Below are 17,187 nucleotides of genomic sequence, written 5' to 3'. Positions count from 1 at the left end.
TGTTCACAAGCAGCTGAGAGTTAGCTACATCCATAACTGGCTGCCCACACTTGTATATTACTGAGATTCATACAGATAAATGTAAAAAGGCCCGATTTGAATACAGAACATGTAAATGGTCCTGAATTTATGTGAAATAGTTGAATACCATCTTATTAACTTACAATTACTCGAGTTAGGTGGCACATGTCTTAGGAAACTGTGGACTTCTTAAAGTAAGGACAAATAATAAAAAAATATTAAAATGTAATATGAAGCACTTAAAATGATGCAGAATTAGTGAGTTTTGAAGAAATGCTTATTTTACTGATATGACAGGCATATTATCATGGCTAATGAATAGTGTAAAGTTGTCATTTGTAAGTGGGAAATCATTACAGCTGCAGAAGGAAATGACTAGTGATTGCTGATAAAACAATTAGCTTGGTGTCATGTCATGATTGTGCATACATATATGTGTTTTAATTGTGAAGTACTGAAGTAGGAAGGATGTGGATTGCTGAACATAAATGTGCCTTTACTTGATTTCTGAATGCCCCTAAAGAATGAAAAAAGACAGTATCATGAATATGTGAAAATGGTAGGGGCTATAGTAATGATGAATATGTTAAAAAGTGACTGCTTTAGTGTTGTGAATTTATTTATGGTACTACAGACATTAATACAGCACAACTTTACTTCACTGGACACAGATTTTGCATGTTACCTAACTTTTATATAGGAAGATGGCAGGCATATATGATCATTGTTTTGTTGTTTGACTGATGATTACATCAAAAGGTTTTTGTGTAGGACTGTGGCCATTTTTTTTATGTGCAGTAATAAGGCAAAACAACAAATCAAAGCAGAGAAAAGACAACTTCAGTCATGGCGAAAATCGCATACTTGTGGCAGCCCTTAGGACATATAGAAAATGTCAGTTTGGTAAAGGGGACCCATATAAACTGAGATAACAAAAACCTGGAATCATGTTGTCCTGGACATTAATGTAGTGGGTGGCAGAAACCGCACATTAATACAGTACAAGAAGAAGGCATATGATATGCTAGGACATACTAGAAGCAAGGCAAGACAGAATGCAATTACCCATACCAGCATGGGGGGGAGGGGGGTTATCACCAACAATTCCGTTACCACCAGGTAAGGAATACGTCATATCCCTCCTTGGGGATGACTGTGACACAGAAGATGATAACACTGGAATAATCAGAAGTGGTGTGGACACTGGCTACTACCAACATCTGCAGCAGCAACATTATTCTGTTCAGAAAGGTTGGTTTAAAAACAGTACAATATATTTATATAGAAAATTGAATGTTCACAAGGAATGACTACATCAAACACATGAAAATTACTTTTAATTTGTGTATTGCATGGCAATGAAGGCAGTATGTGTGATAACTGCCCCACACCTCCTTAAAAAGCATATGGCACTGAATGCTATTTCTTTATTATTAACATTTCAGATCATTTTTACAGGGTGAGTAGTAGAAACAAACAGCACTACTATTCCAATACCTTTGGAGGATATCAGTAACAGAATGGCTGTTTAAGATGATGATGATAAGATAGTTATACTTATGAAGCAGCCTCAGGAAAGTGGCACATATTCCCCAAATTTAATAGCAGGGTCTCATACCCCATAATATCTACTGGAAGTGACAGTGATCACAATGTCAAGCCCATGCTAACACTACACTCACACTTGGGCAGGAAGAAAGCCCCTGCACCTTTACTCCAGCATCTCCAAATCCAGACCAACATTTTTAGGATGATGCTAGACATTATGAGGGGACAGTGTTCACAGTGACACCTTTACAGGCACAGAAATTTGTTAAAACTACCCCCCAAGAAAAAACTGAAAGCATTGGCTGCAAAGCAGAAAATATGTCATGACTTTGTTAGAGCTTAGTGCACTGTTACTGTGACAGTCAGATGGAAAAGGTCAGAGTCCTCAAGGGTATGAATGAGGATGTCCAGCACTACCTGGAAATGGCACAGAGAAGGAATAATGCAACAATCATGATGTGTAGTATGGTGACACACCAAGCATTGGTGGCCACCTCCATTTGTACACTCGTTAGGACTTACCAAACTCAAACTGGAGTCATTCTTGGAAAGGTAAGCGGTCGGGACACTGCCCGGACACTTTGGGACAGATCACTTGACACTAAAAGTGCTTCCTAAAAATGTACTGTAATAAGTTAGGGGGAACAAGTACAAGAGATTTCATGCAAGCCATATCAGTGTTCACCTACACCTTGCAGAGCCCCTCATTTGCAATCCTAATCATGTTCCTGTAGCAGTGTTAGATCAATGTCTGGAGGATCACCTGCATTAAGTAGGTCATGACATCATCTTACCATCCAGCTGTCATTAGAGCCCCTCTTCAAAATCACTTCCACTATCACCTAGCCTATATTTAGGAGGAGATATGTATGACTCATTTAACCTTGACCTGCTGTGACCCAAGTGTGACATTTCTGCTAATCAGCAATTTCACCTTTACAAACACAGGTCCATTTTTAACACTAAAGGGTATAAGTTATTAAAAAGGGGGGGGGGTGAGAGTGCATAGGACACTTTACAACTGTATGCATTTAATTCCTGTAATGGTACTGCTTAAAACCTTAGGTAACTGTGGAAAGAAATCAGTATATGACAGAACATAAGCTGTCATTAACACCAATGCTCTGTGCATTACCATTCCTACAGCTGGCAATATGCAAGTTTTAATGGAAACACGTTGATCCAAACATTACTGATTAAAATTAGTATCCTACCATCAAAACAAATGCTGCTGCCACTTCACCCTCACCACTGCACAAGTGATGATATTTTTTTTCTCTGAAGTCATAAATTATTGTGTAAGACAAAATAAAATAATCTGATGTGTATTACTTCAACAGTCAACATAAATCAAATTGAGAAAACACTGCATAATATAAAAAACAATATGATACATTTTCATTCAAATGCAAAGTATGAACTCATGTTAAATATTGAATTAACAGTTTTTAATAATTATACCACTTGAGGCCATTCAGGTCATGCATAATTATGTAAAATACTGGAAAGTATAGTACAAAACAATTAGTTGTGATTATCCCTTATATGATGCCTTATGACAGCATTAAACAAGAGCCAGTGACCACTCAGGAATGACTTTTCAAACAATAATATGAATAACTATTCTAAAAAAATAATTTTTAGGATGAGAAAGAATGTCAGATGAACAGTGACAGCAGACGATGCACTATAATGCATAGGCCACAAAACATCACTGCATGCATCAATTATACTCTATGTTTTTTACGAAAAAGTAAACATTAACCTGAATGTTATGGTCCATAGTTTGGACTAGACATTGCTTCTTTACCTGCGCAATCATATGACATGCATGGTCATGCCATATGGGATCCCTTGCTAGTGCTACCGGCTGGTCATTTTTAGTCATATTTGGGCTTGAACTGAGAGCTGCAGTGAGAGCATGGGTCACTTTGTCACAAGACCAGCACATGTTCACATGCAGAAGAAAACAAGCAGCAGTATCTTGCATGCAGTAGCTTGGTCATACAGAAGGGCACCCCCACCCCCACCCCCAGACTCATCCATGCCCCTGCTCTTCAGGAGGCTGAATACCCTGTCTGTGACAATACAGGTCTAGGATAAGGATGTGTTATAGGTCTGATCAGCAGCTCCACTTGGATTTCTCACTGTTTTCATGAACCATGGTTCCAGTGGATATCCATCATCACCTGAAAGACATAAAAAAAGAGATAGAGAAAAGGTGGTAGGGATGAACATAAAACAAATGAAGAGTGATTTAGTATTCAGCCATACATTTTACAATGAAAAACTACTTAAATACAGTAAAAGAAAAAAATATTTTCCACTTTCCAAGAAGATGACCACTGGTTATCCTACCATGTAGGAAGAAGTGGTAGAATGAGCTAGTGCACCAGATAAGGGAATCGTGTGCACTAACGGGATGATGTGCACCAGATAAGGGAATCGTGTGCACTAACGGGATGCTGTGCACCAGATAAGGGAATCATGTGCACTAACGGGATGCTGTGCACCAGATAAGGGAATCGTGTCCACTAACGGGATGCTGTGCACCAGATAAGGGAATCATGTGCACTAACGGGATGCTGTGCACCAGATAAGGGAATCGTGTGCACTAACGGGATGCTGTGCACCAGATAAGGGAATCGTGTGCACTAACGGGATGCTGTGCACCAGATAAGGGAATCGTGTGCACTAACGGGATGCTGTGCAGGAAGGTGATGCATCCCCGTGTATCACACACTACCTGGCAATTGATAGTGTGGTAGCCCTTCATATTGCAGTGCCACTCCTCCCATGGACAAGAATGGGCCCTAATTGCAACATGGGTACAATCAATCTGACCGAATACCTCAGAGCATAAAATACACCTATAGCCCTGGCTCAGTCCTGAGATGGCACAAGGAAACATATGTACTGATCCACATGTTTCAAGAGGATATTCAGGAACTGTTGCAGTATCCCTGAGACAGAAGCCTGTGAGATCCCCAACATGTGCCCAGCCTGCCTCTGGAAGTTCCCCATGGCAAGTATAGTGAGGGCTATATGCACTTTAGTGTCCACAAGAATAGGAAGTCCATGCATTCCTTCAGTAACCCCCTATGGGTGTCATACATACTCAATAAAACATTTATAATGTCCCTTTCCTTTCTGAACCTGCTAAGTATCTCTTGATTATCACAGTTATAGTGAGTTATCTTCTACCTATATTGCTGCCTTCCTGGCTAGCGACTGCCACTGAGTGTAGGCAGTTTTAGCTCATCCAAGACAAGCAAATCACACCTGAAAATATCAAAGTTAGAAGCAAGTGACAGCATTTTTGCAGATTGCAAAGTAGATAGAACTGACAAGATATAATGTACCTGTGGATGGTGCAGACAAGTTGGAAAATTCCACTATGAATCGCAAGTGAGTAAGAGAATGCTTCATTATCATATGATGGGTTACACCATTCCTCATTTACATTTCATTACGATTTCATTTGTTTATGCTCATTGGAGGTCATTGTACCTTAGTGTAAGTGACCCCTATGAATCGCCATTTAGCTCTGCTCTTTCATGGATAGACTTATTGCATCTGCATAATGGCTATGAGTACTGCCCATAGTTATATGGCACACACCAACAATTGTTAATAGTTAAATATAATTATAATGTTGGATAACTGGATATCCCTGCTTTGTAGCCTCTTTTCCAGCAGGGGCTGCTTTCTGGGGCAATAATAACTGTGAAATTGCAGACCCCACCAGGAATAAGAATGGCAACATCTACACAAAGATGAAAATATAAATAACCCAAACATTGTAAGTTCATTAAGAGACATCAGGTGATACTAGGTCATGGAAAAAATCCAAAATAATTATTCAAGGTATAGAAGGCTTGAGCATTTCAGAACTCTTAAGAAATTCAGGTAGTTTAACAAAAAATGAACACACATATATAGTATATCATAGCAAACACCTGAGAATGGAGACATAATAAATGGGAGGTGGACTGAAGAATAAGAGTCAAGTCATACACTCCATACTTTGCAAGGATATTCTCCAGAAACAAACAAATTGAAGAGAAATTAACTAAATAACAGCAAGTAAAACAAGCCCAGGATTCCAAAAGCTTCTGACCATGAGGTAAAATGCTGTGCCAAACATTTACCCCATATCTGATACCAAAAAGAAGGGATCTATCAGTCCTCAATGGATGTATGTTAACAGGGATTGATGAAGCCCTATGCCTAGTTCCAAAAGAGGAATTGGACTCACAGTGCCAAAACTCTTACAGTAGTGAAAGATGCCAGTGTCACTTCACAAAGCAATGGAGTAGCTCATTGAAGTTAATAACACTACAACAGCTCTAACTGTAAGCCGGAATTATTACTGCAGGCAGTTCAAGGTGGAAAGCTAGACTGCCTGCAGTAACAAGTTCCATATACAAAGGGAGATGTTCTGATAGTAAAGAACAGCCTATGGGGGAGGTGGGACAAGCACGGCTTGTATGCACAGTAATGTGGTGTGTGAATCATTATTGAATTCCATTGGAGACAGTCTGTACAGTTAATAACAGGTAATATTCTCTAGTGGAGGAGTACCCCTGCATACCTCTCCTATACTGAGTATGATGAGAGTGCATGTACGATGGCCATGCTACCTGCTCTGCATGCATTATCCCATCTGTCATAAGGCATAAAGGTGGCACTGTTGTGAAGAATGCACAGCTCCACCTGCGGGGTGGCTCTGGTACTGGAAGCAAGATTACATGTGCTGCAATACAGGTGGAGCTTACTACAAAGTTCCAGGAAAGTTCTGTGGGCCATTTGAGGCCTCAACAGGGATTGTGCTATGCCAAGAATAAATGATGAGATATATTTATCATAGACTGTTCCACAAGTTCATTATCTGCTCCTGGCAAGTAAAAACCCTTTGCAGCTCCTGTTATTGGACAGAACTGTTTTGGGTGTAAGCCGACCTCAATGATGGGAATGTAAAAAAGAGTGTGGATACAAAGCAGGATGGTAGCAGATTTCCATTGTGTTACTGTAAACATCTTGGAATCCAGCCTGAGAAGATATGAAATGGTTCTACTCAGTCAGGTAAAATGTCAAAAGATCTAATGGCAATTTTTTTCCAGGGGCCAAGTCATCTGTATGGGGCTATGCTCCACCTCCATATATACTCACTCCAAATTTGACCAGTCTTGCAGAAAAAGAGTATTGTTTGGGTTTGTGCAGTAATCGGTTATTTTCTTTGCTACAATGTTCTGCAACCTTGGAGTCAGGAGCGCACAGCTAGTCATATGAGAGTTTCAGGGAAACTTCCCCATCCCTGACAAAAATATGTAAAAGCATGCACTAATTTCTAAAATTCTGTTGTAGTGAAGTTGCTGTCTGTCAAATTTTATTAGAACTTTAGATATTCTATCTAATGAGATAAAACAATATGAAAGGGCTGTAAACAAAAGTAAATGTCATTAACAATGTTGTCCCATATTTAGACATTAACATCTAAATGTGAATACTGATAAGTCATGCAGGTATAGCTGGTGTAGTAGAGAGTGAAGTAAAGAAAACAAGGATGAGAAAGGATGTGTTATTAAAAAGAACAAGAGCAGGGTTAGACTAGAAGTTTAACTGATGTGAACAATTTGTCAAGAGAAGTGGGTAACCAAAAATATTGCACTGGCTTATGAGAATATAAATACTGAACTTATCTGAGCAACCGAGGGGTTACAGATTCTGTTTCTCTGTGTTGAGGGTTCCTTAAAACAATCTATGAATTGCTCAGCTCTTAAAGAGATCTGCACATAGTTCCTGAGAACAAATGTGAGGGCATAAAGCAATTGTTTTGTTTTACTTCTTAATAACAGTTCACTAATAGAGCAGAATGAGTATAGGAAATATGCTGGCTCATACGAATTAAGATGGTTGCTACAAGGAGGACTTTTATTGTAATGCAAGATGGGTCCTTCCAAATCACTGTTGCAGTATTCCTAACAGAAGGGACCTCCTGCCAAGAAGAGCCAACATCCAGCCAGTGTACCAAACCCTTTAGTACTTACAGGCACCATACATCACATGTATGCTCCCTGCCCAAGGCGTAGGGCATAAAGATGACATATGGACACACACATTCAGAACTTCTTTGACTCCAGTTCAAATGCCATCATTGAACGTCAGTCTGAATACCTTTCTTCTGTGCTGGTTGCAAACCATTTTTTCAGATACGTGTCCCATCTGGGTTTCTCGTTATCGTCTCTTTATTTAGTATTGACTGGTTCCATGTCAGTGTGGGAGGCAGATTCCCAATAAAGATCATCATGACCAGTGCCTCTTTTGTTTGAGTGCTTTCCATGACCATACACAGTGTTCTATCTGCCAAGCATTTGTCCCTAAGACCCTATGTAGTTGTCTCTCCTCCTTATCTATTTACCTTAAAAACCAATGTCTTAAGCTGTTGCTGCAGCGTGCTATGGCAGAGTTATTCTGTCCCCAGGGTCAGCCTTTAGCCAAGAAAAAGGCTAAAAAATTTTGGTCTGATACAGCTGCTGTCCAGCCTCCCCCAGATGTCTCTCTTGAGGCAAACCTCTTGACTCTGAGGGGAAGGCATCTGCATTTCTCCTTTTGGGCTCCACCTCTCAAGTTGTTCATCATTCTATTAAGTGCAGCTATGATGCAGCTGATGCTTCTTCCAGGGTTGTTGCATTTGGTTCTGTTATGAGGTATTACTCATGGCTTCATCTTCAGGCTGTTCCTGATGACATTAAGGCCAGATTGCTGGATGTTCCTTTTGACAATAAAAATATCTTTGGTACTGCTGAACTTTTAAAGTCTCTTCAGCATAACATATCTTTGTTTCTCCTAGTCCTAAGTTTCAAAGGAATTATCATTCCAAATATGCATTTGTATGTAGGCAGTCTTTCCCTTTGCTAAAAGAAAAAATGGGTTTTAGACGTGTGCCTCCTTCTAAATCTATTCAAACTCCTACTTCTGAGAAGCCTTCCCTACAGGACAAGCTGGGTTCTGTTTGACAATTTGCTTCCCCTTTCTCTTGGCCAAGTTCCCTTATCCCTATGTCTTTCCCTGTCCCTTCCAAACTGGATAGGAATCATAACAGACTATTGGGTTCTGTCTGTTACCTGCAAGGGGTATTTCGTAGGTTCATAGGTTCATAGGTAGGTACTAGGCTATTGGCCCTAGAGCCTTATAAGCCTAGCCAAAAAGGTGCCCTGGCTTTCGCCACCCAAGAAAATGATTTACCTGTGTCCCTGTCGAGCAGAGCCACATAAGTGATCCCCAGCATGAATTTCCTATTTCTTATCCAATCTTAAATACACAGCCCTTGCAAGTCTTGAACCCAGGACCCTATAGACAGACCAGTTAACCACTAAGCCATCACATCATGGTTTGAAAATCCCTTCCTTCCTTTTTGTGCATCCCTCAACCTCGTCAGGACCGGCTTCCTTTTTTTTACCAGAGGTGCTTCATTATCTTGTGGTCCAGGGCACCATTCAAGCTGTACCCTAAGCCCAGGTAAGGAATGGGTTTATTCCAGAATGCTTCTGGTCCTCAGGATAGAGGCACCTGAAGACCAATTCTGGATCTTTACCAGACATGTTTGATGAGACTCCTGAGGGGGTCATTTGCATATATCCCATGGGCCTCCACTACAAGAGGCTTAAGTGTTAGACAGTGAAATCTCTAGCCTGTCTGAGTTTTCCTTGCAGTTTTTCTGAGTGGTTTGTCTGTGTGGCCTTTTTCCCTGAGATTTTACTGAAAGTTAAGCGGAATTAGACACCATCATGTAGATCTATCTAGTTGTAATGCATGAATGTTTTCTCCTAAGCAGGCCAGTACTGTCTTTTGTGTATAACAAAGTGAGTGCCCTTACCTTTGGTGTATAGTGACAGACATTATTTACATATGTGCTGAAAAGTAATGACTCAAAGTGACAACAAGTGCCAGTCTCCTTTTTAAATTGGTTTAAACTGTGAAATAAGCTTGGTCCATTTGCGAGGAAGGGCAGGCATTGGTAAATCAATGGCAACTAAGCCAAGGGAGATAGGTGGTGTTGGTACTCACTGCAAATAACCTTTTTTGCTTGGAAATAATGATCTGTGCTTTCAAATACCTTAGCTAGGTTCAGACAAGTGACACTAGTTTCATGTTGTTTATTAAAATGTTGCCTCACAAATTTTGTTCAAGTTTCTAGGGCTGTGTTTACTCTATGAGCAGGTAAGACTCTATGCTGTTTCAGCCAGGATAGTTAACTGTGACATATGAGATCTGTTTCTAATGTATTGTAGTTTCCAGAGTTTTAGAGAGTGTGTTAAGCAAAGCTAAGGACTTTTATTTACACTACATGGCTCACTGTTATGAAGACGAAAGAACAGCAGGCACCATTGAATAAGAAACTGTCCTTTTCAGGAAAGGACTCATATGCAAAGAAAAGGGCCTTAGCTGTGATCCTGTGCAGATGCAATCCAGACACAGCCAATGAGGTATTTAAAATTATATTCAAAGGTTTCAACCTCCAAAAGGAACATGGTAAGTGATATCATGCAACCTTGTCTGGTACGCATTTTGCAGACAGAAAGGGATCAAAATAATAACAATTAAAAAGAATGTGGGCTGACAGTAAAGTGTATAAAACCTGAAGTGCTATGGTAAAGTAACTGGAAAACCCATAAACATTAATTCCTTCAGTACATGCCTCCACTAGGCTATCAAAGGCCTTGGCAAAATCCAAGAAAATTGATGCTACCGGCTGTGGGACCTTATATATCCCTTACATATATATCCTTTTTCCTCAAATGGTTAGAACCAGATATGCCGTTGGCAAAACCTACCTTGATTGCAAGAATAATATCTGGGAGTACATATTTGATTGTATCTGCCAGAATCTTTGCATATAATTTAAGGTTTATGCTAACAAGATAAATAAAATGACACTTTACTACATTGGTAATATGTGTACGTGATTTTGGTAGTACTATTATTGCAGATGCCAGATTTCTCCCCTTATTTTGCTGAAACACTGAGTATAGGGTTAAAATGGATGAAATAGAGTGCGGCTCAGTACCTGGAACAACTCCCTATCAAGCCTGTATGGTCCTGTACCCTTTCCCCTTGGGCTACTCCAGAGAGTCCCCAGTATTAACTCTTAGGTTACAGCAATTAACATTTTTTGATTGTCTGGAAAAGAAAAGGTGCCTCAGTGTTTTGTAAAAACTACTACTGGACAGTCTTCTGCTTCTTTTTCTGTGACTGAATATGGCTGGGGCTCATGCGTTACAAATTCTGTGCTGATGTCTCTTGTCATGGTGTACAACTGTCCCATTTTAGCTAGCCATAAGAGTGAGATGTGACTTTGCCTTCCTCTCTGCTCAGCATGTAAAACTCTTGGTTTTTCTGCGTTTTTATAGCAGCGCTGTCCAGATACAACTGTTGTTTTCATTTTCATTAATAACCCTAATTGGTTATACATCATCATCACATGTTTTTACAGGAGGCCTTCCACCCTCAGCCTAGTTTTGTTTCAAATTTCAAGTTATGATTCCTTTCCATGGTCTTCCTGATAATGTGACAGTGTTAGTCAATCAGTTAGCCTACCCTCTGCAGCACAAATCCTTCCTTTCCAGTTTTAAGCAAACTTACCAGGGAATGATAGGGAACTTACCAAAGGGTTATCTCAAGTTCCTGTACCCATTTCAAGGACAGGGTGGTGGCTGCATGATCTGTCAAAAGGGTGGATACTATAGTGACTTTAAAAAAAAAAAAAAAACACAAACTGCTCCTCCTTATATAACGAAACACGCAAACCACACCAGGATAGAGTATAATAACTTTACTGATGTATCCGGTACCTCGGCTTATGCCTTCAAGGAATAATTTTTTACATCAAGCAGCCATATTTTATATATTGTGACATCATTAATTGCTTAATTCATTGATTTCAATTAACCTCTAAAATCAATTGCAAAATCACTTCATCATCTCCATTAAAGTGCTCGCAATATATTATCTGATACATATGCATTTTCCTACTAAATCCATACTTTACAATTGATATAAATTAATTTTTGACATTTAATATAAATTCATTTTTAACAAATACCATGAATGAATCCCATACATATAAAAATAAATATGCAATATAAAATACTCATAATATGCACATTTCATTAATTCAAACTCTACATATGAATAATTATAAATATATAAACTATAAATATATAACTTTGTGCAAATAAATATAATACTTCCATACATGATGGGCTGGCCCAATGTGAACTGTACTGCTAAAAGTGCATTCTGTGACATGAAAATCCCTTATCTACCCTATACATTGTATCTAAACAATTATGTATAAAAATGTCTGAACAGTTGTGAATAAAATAATGATTTCAATAATTGTGGACATTTAAATCTAATTCCATATTTAATCCCCTAGGATGCAATGTTTTAAAGCTGATAATACATTTGGTCTCCAACTGTTACCAGCAAAACTAGAAAGTGAGAAGGCCGTGAGTTTTATCCTAGCAGCAGGTATCTCAGCTCATGTTCCTGTACAGACACTTAAAATTAACTAAAAAGTATTGCATTTATCCTGAGATGGCACACGACATGTGAGACATTAAATTAAGGTCCCATCTGTCTCTGTCATTTATTTATTAAAGATCTCATACAGTTACCAAAAATATGAGGCCTTTTATTAAAATACAAACTGACAAAAATCTTTAAGTAATATCACATGATTATCTGCTGCATAACAAACAAGAAAAAATTCAAACCATAAAATCATATGGTATTCCCCTTGTGTTTTTAAGCTGATTGAATGCATATCGGTTCTTTTTCCGTTTTCCAACAGTAACAGATCCAGTCATCCTCTCTAAGATTTCCATATTTTGCACCTTTCTTCACTGAGCAAATAAGTATCTTATGTTCCATAGTTGCTCCCTTATTACTTTAGTCATCATTCGCCACATCTTCTTATCTACCATTTTGTTTCTGTTTCCAAATATAGCAGTTCTGCAAGAGAAACCATCTAGCCAAAACACATTGCAGTTTCAAACTTCTTAACATTTAAAGAGTTTTGGCATCACGTTGATAGTTAACCACTGCTGCCCCATCAGTCTGGACATATATTGGATTTGGAATTCCAGCTCAGTCTGCTTGCCCCATCATCACTCATCTGATTCATTTGGCTTCTGGATCTTACCAGTGTTGATAACTTTTTCATGAGTCAATCTATTTTAGCAAACATCAGTAGTAGTAGCACATTGACAGCAATAATACACCAAGTATAGTGGAGGTCATTACTAATCACACAGATTCACTGTATTTGGCATATAATATAACTTTTACTAGTTCTGTGGACATCATTGTCCCAGTCTGCATAAACTGCTTGATATGTGCCAAGGTTTAATCATGAACTCCACATAATACATTAAGTGGCTTGGTTGTTGAAATGCAGATATCAGGTGACTGCTTGAGGACAGACTTAGGTTACCTTGAGTGCATATTACTCAGCTTGCTAGATAGAAATCTTGTGTGTGAAGGCTTTTTTCTTTGTCCACTAGGAATTTTGCTGAATTAAATAACATCAACCAGTACCTTTTTTTTGCACTCTGAATAAGCTATGCAGCCCGTCTTGTCTTACGTCTCAGAGTTTTTACTTCCTTTGTTGTGAAGTGGCAACAAGTGTTTGTGCTCCAAAAGTTTCTAAAATTATGAAGTTCTTCTCACAGGAAGTGATTAAAGCAATGTGCAGTATTAGAACAGACAAGGATCTATCATACACTATTGCAAATAATAAACTAAAGATATCAGCACATGCAGAAAAACGTAGGAGATATGCAAATAAATATGAAGGAAAAGTACAAAATAAGTATTCATTGATGACCTAAAAAGTTTTATAAAGTTCTGGGAAACAAAGCAAACGGAACAGAAACACTACCAAAAAATAAGAAATAAATATATTTTGGAGAAATATCTATGAAGACCCTGTGGAACATAACAAAGATATTTAATGAACAGAAAAAGTAAAATAAACATTAAGAAGTTCAAATGTATAGGATATGAAATGGATGAAGAAACTGAAACAAAATTAAGAAAAGCTCCTAAATGGAAAGCCTAACTTCTGGCTAAAAGTATTAACATTGTTACACAAAGATTTAGCTCTGAGTAGGAACTGCTTATATGTGCAATCTGAACAGACACCTACCTGGTTAGCAATGGGAAAAACAATACTCCTCCTTAAGAATGAACCTGCAAGCTGTTCTAAAAACTACAGACCAATAACTTGCCTTCCAACAATGTATAAACTATATACAGGAATTGATGCTGATAGAGTGTATAGCCATTTAGAAGAAAACTCAAACAGAGCAAGAGAACAAAAAGAGAACAAAAGAAAGTCATATGGAACAAAGGACAAATTGTTGTTAAAGTAATAATGAAGAAGCATAAAAAGGGGGAGAATCTAAGTATGGCATGGATAGATTACAAAAAATCATTTGGGAGTATCCAACATTCATTGATAGAAGAATGCTTACAAATATAAAAGATACACCCTACATTGATCAATTACATTACAGTGACTATGAAACAATATCAATCCACTTTGCAGCTAAGCCATGATAAAGGACACATTATTATCCCAGGGATAAAAATTCAAAGGGGGATATTCCAGGGTGACTCTCTGTCACTACTGCTTTTTTGTCTTGTCCTTAACCAATTAAGCTGTCTACTTAACAGATTAGGTCATGGTTACAATTTGGCTTCCAGAAAACTACAAAGTATAAAGAGTGCAAATCTTTTTGTCAATGTTTTGAAACTGTATAGTTCACCAGATGAGGAGCTGAAGACAAAACCAGAAGTGGTCAAAACTTTCTCAGATGATATAGGAATGTCATTTCATAAACTGCTCACAAAACTGAAGAACAAACACTTTAAAACAAAAAGGATACACCAAGGCAGGGAAGCAGATAGAATCCAATTTATTATAAGCGCTTTCGTCTTGGATAATACCAAGACTTCATCAGACAAAAAAGTAACAGCCACAACCCATTTTTAAAAAAAGCCCCAGGTCTGACATCAGTTTTTCAATTAACATTTAAAGAGATAGGTCATTATAAAACTCATACATTACAACCCTGTTTAAAGCATATACATACAAAAAAACATGTAAAACAACACATGTAAATATATACATTTTTGTAAAAACATATGAATAAAGATCTAAAAAAAGCGCTTACCAACAAAATTATCTCAATAAAGTCTTTAATTTTAAGACACAACCAATAGAGGCAAGCTCATTTAATCCAGGCCACCCAACAGCTTTTAAACGGAGGATCTAGAATACTTATTTGCGGGTTCTGAGTTTCCGCTTGGTCTTTCCTATATAGAAAGCCAGGCAATTCTGGCACAAAGCCCCATACACAACACCAGTACTATTACATTTATATTTACCACAAATGTGTAAAAAATATCCAATTAAACAAAAAAGTTCTCCAGTGCTAATGTGTGTACAATAGCTACAGAACCCACACCTAGACATCTGCCGAACCATTTGTTCATCAGCTTCATTTCTCAACAGTCTTTCCAACAAACTTTTTAAATTATTCCCCTTCCTATAAACAATTAGGGGGTTTTTGACTAAATTTTGGTCTAAAACTACTATCTTCCATCAAGATAGACCAATTCTTAAATAAGATATCTTGTATTGCATATGAGTCCACAGTATACGTAGTAATATAGGATAATCTAAAATTCCTTTCTCCAAAAATGTCAGAATTCACTACGGTATGTACTGAAGTCATGGTATTGTTATCATTCATATTTTTAACCCTCAAAATAGGACTGTAAAAACCAGAAGAACATTTATTAATAACTTCCAATTTAATCACCCACAAAGTCCACAGGATAATTCCTCCTAATAAACATTTCTTCCAACAATGAGCATTCATTCAAAAAATCTTCAAAAGTAGATGTCATATGGGCAGCTCTCACGAATTGCCCCTTTACCACAGCTTTTTTATGGGTCCTAGGGTGACAGCTGGAAAAATGGAGAAAGGAATTAGAATAAGTTGGTTTCCTATATATAGTGGTCACATATCTACTATTTGCCCGATCTTTCATTAATTGGACATCTAAGTAATTAATAGTTTCAAAATCCACAACATGAGTGAATTCAAGAAACGCAGTGGATGAATTAATAAAATCCATAAATTCATAAAATCCAGTCATATCCCCCTTCCAAATGACAAATAAATCATCAAGGTATCTGGCATACAAAACACAATGTTCAAATAAGGGGTGATTAAACACACATCGGCGTTCCCACTCACACATTATAATATTCGCATACAAGGCCCACAAGCTGCCCCCATAGCTACCCCACTGTTCTGCAAAAATAGTTGCTCATCAAATTTAATAAAATTATTCCTAAGAACAAGTTTCAACAGTCCAGTATATAAATTTACATGATCCTGTACTAGCCGTTTATGAACCAAGTACTCCTGGAACCAGTCCAACCCCACATCATGTGGAATACAAGAAAACAAGTCTTTAACATCTATCGTAACAAAAACATAATTAGGATCAAAAGACATTTTATTACATTTTTTTTACGATAGATGTTAAAGACTTGTCTTCTTGTATTCCAGTGTCTTGCCTATTTAAAGAAGTTGTGGTGCCTTATTCCACAGAATGATCCCCCAGTTTGCCAGTTGAGGTGCTACTGGCAGTTTCAGCAAGAGTCATCTTAAAACCTCTTGGAAGCAATCTTCTGCTTATCTAGCTCAATGCTTTTGGAATCAGGTAATTTCTATGATTAAGGTATGTGTCTGTTTACAAAATTCTTTAAAAGTACATATCTGTTTAAGAGGACCTTTTACCCTAGTCATACTACTTTAGTCTGTGAAACCAAGACATGTATACTGTTTTTATTAATGCAATGCTTCCATGCTTACTTACACACACACACACACACACACACACATATATATATATATATATATATATATATATATATATATATACATGCTGTGTGTGTGTGTGTGTGTGTGTGTGTGTGTGTGTGTGTGTGTGTGTATATATATATATATATATATATATATATATATATATATATATATATATGTATATACATATATATACATCACCAAAGGTCCAGCATAAATATTTTCTTGCAGAATACTTTCAAAAACGTCAGTCCATATGGCAATCCAAATAATTCAGGTTTAATGGAAGCAACAGCACATACAGCAGCTAGCTGTCATGGTATTGATGTGGTATGGGACACTGATTTGTCTAGAAATATCAAACATAAGATTTTAGATAAAAAAAGAAAGATTGTGGATAGTGAATTTAGGGTCTATTTATCAGCCAGGTTTAAATGAGAATACTTAACATTTGAAAATAGATGTTTTGAAAAACTAAATGTGTGTAGATGTTTATATGCTTTATGTAGATGTATGAGTATATTTGTTTATATCTACATATTTTTATAAGTATATGTGTATAAATATGTTTGAGTTATAACACGTGTATATTTTATAATAGATGTTTGTATGTAACACTGAAGTTCATATGGGGGTGTGACTTTAAATGTATGATTATTTAAGAAGC

General features: G+C 37.5%; 1 protein-coding gene across 1 annotated transcript in view; it reads right to left on the bottom strand.

Moving 5' to 3' along the window:
• NOL4 (nucleolar protein 4) overlaps window positions 1-17,187 on the bottom strand; it is a 2,553,475-nt gene that overhangs the window by 1,381,085 nt on the left and 1,155,203 nt on the right. The window lies entirely within an intron of this gene.

The sequence above is a fragment of the Protopterus annectens genome, chromosome 3.part1, assembly GCF_019279795.1.
Source record: "Protopterus annectens isolate FY-2018-M chromosome 3.part1, PAN1.0, whole genome shotgun sequence".
NCBI lineage: Eukaryota > Metazoa > Chordata > Ceratodontiformes > Protopteridae > Protopterus > Protopterus annectens.
This window is presented reverse-complemented; position numbering and strand designations above follow the sequence as displayed.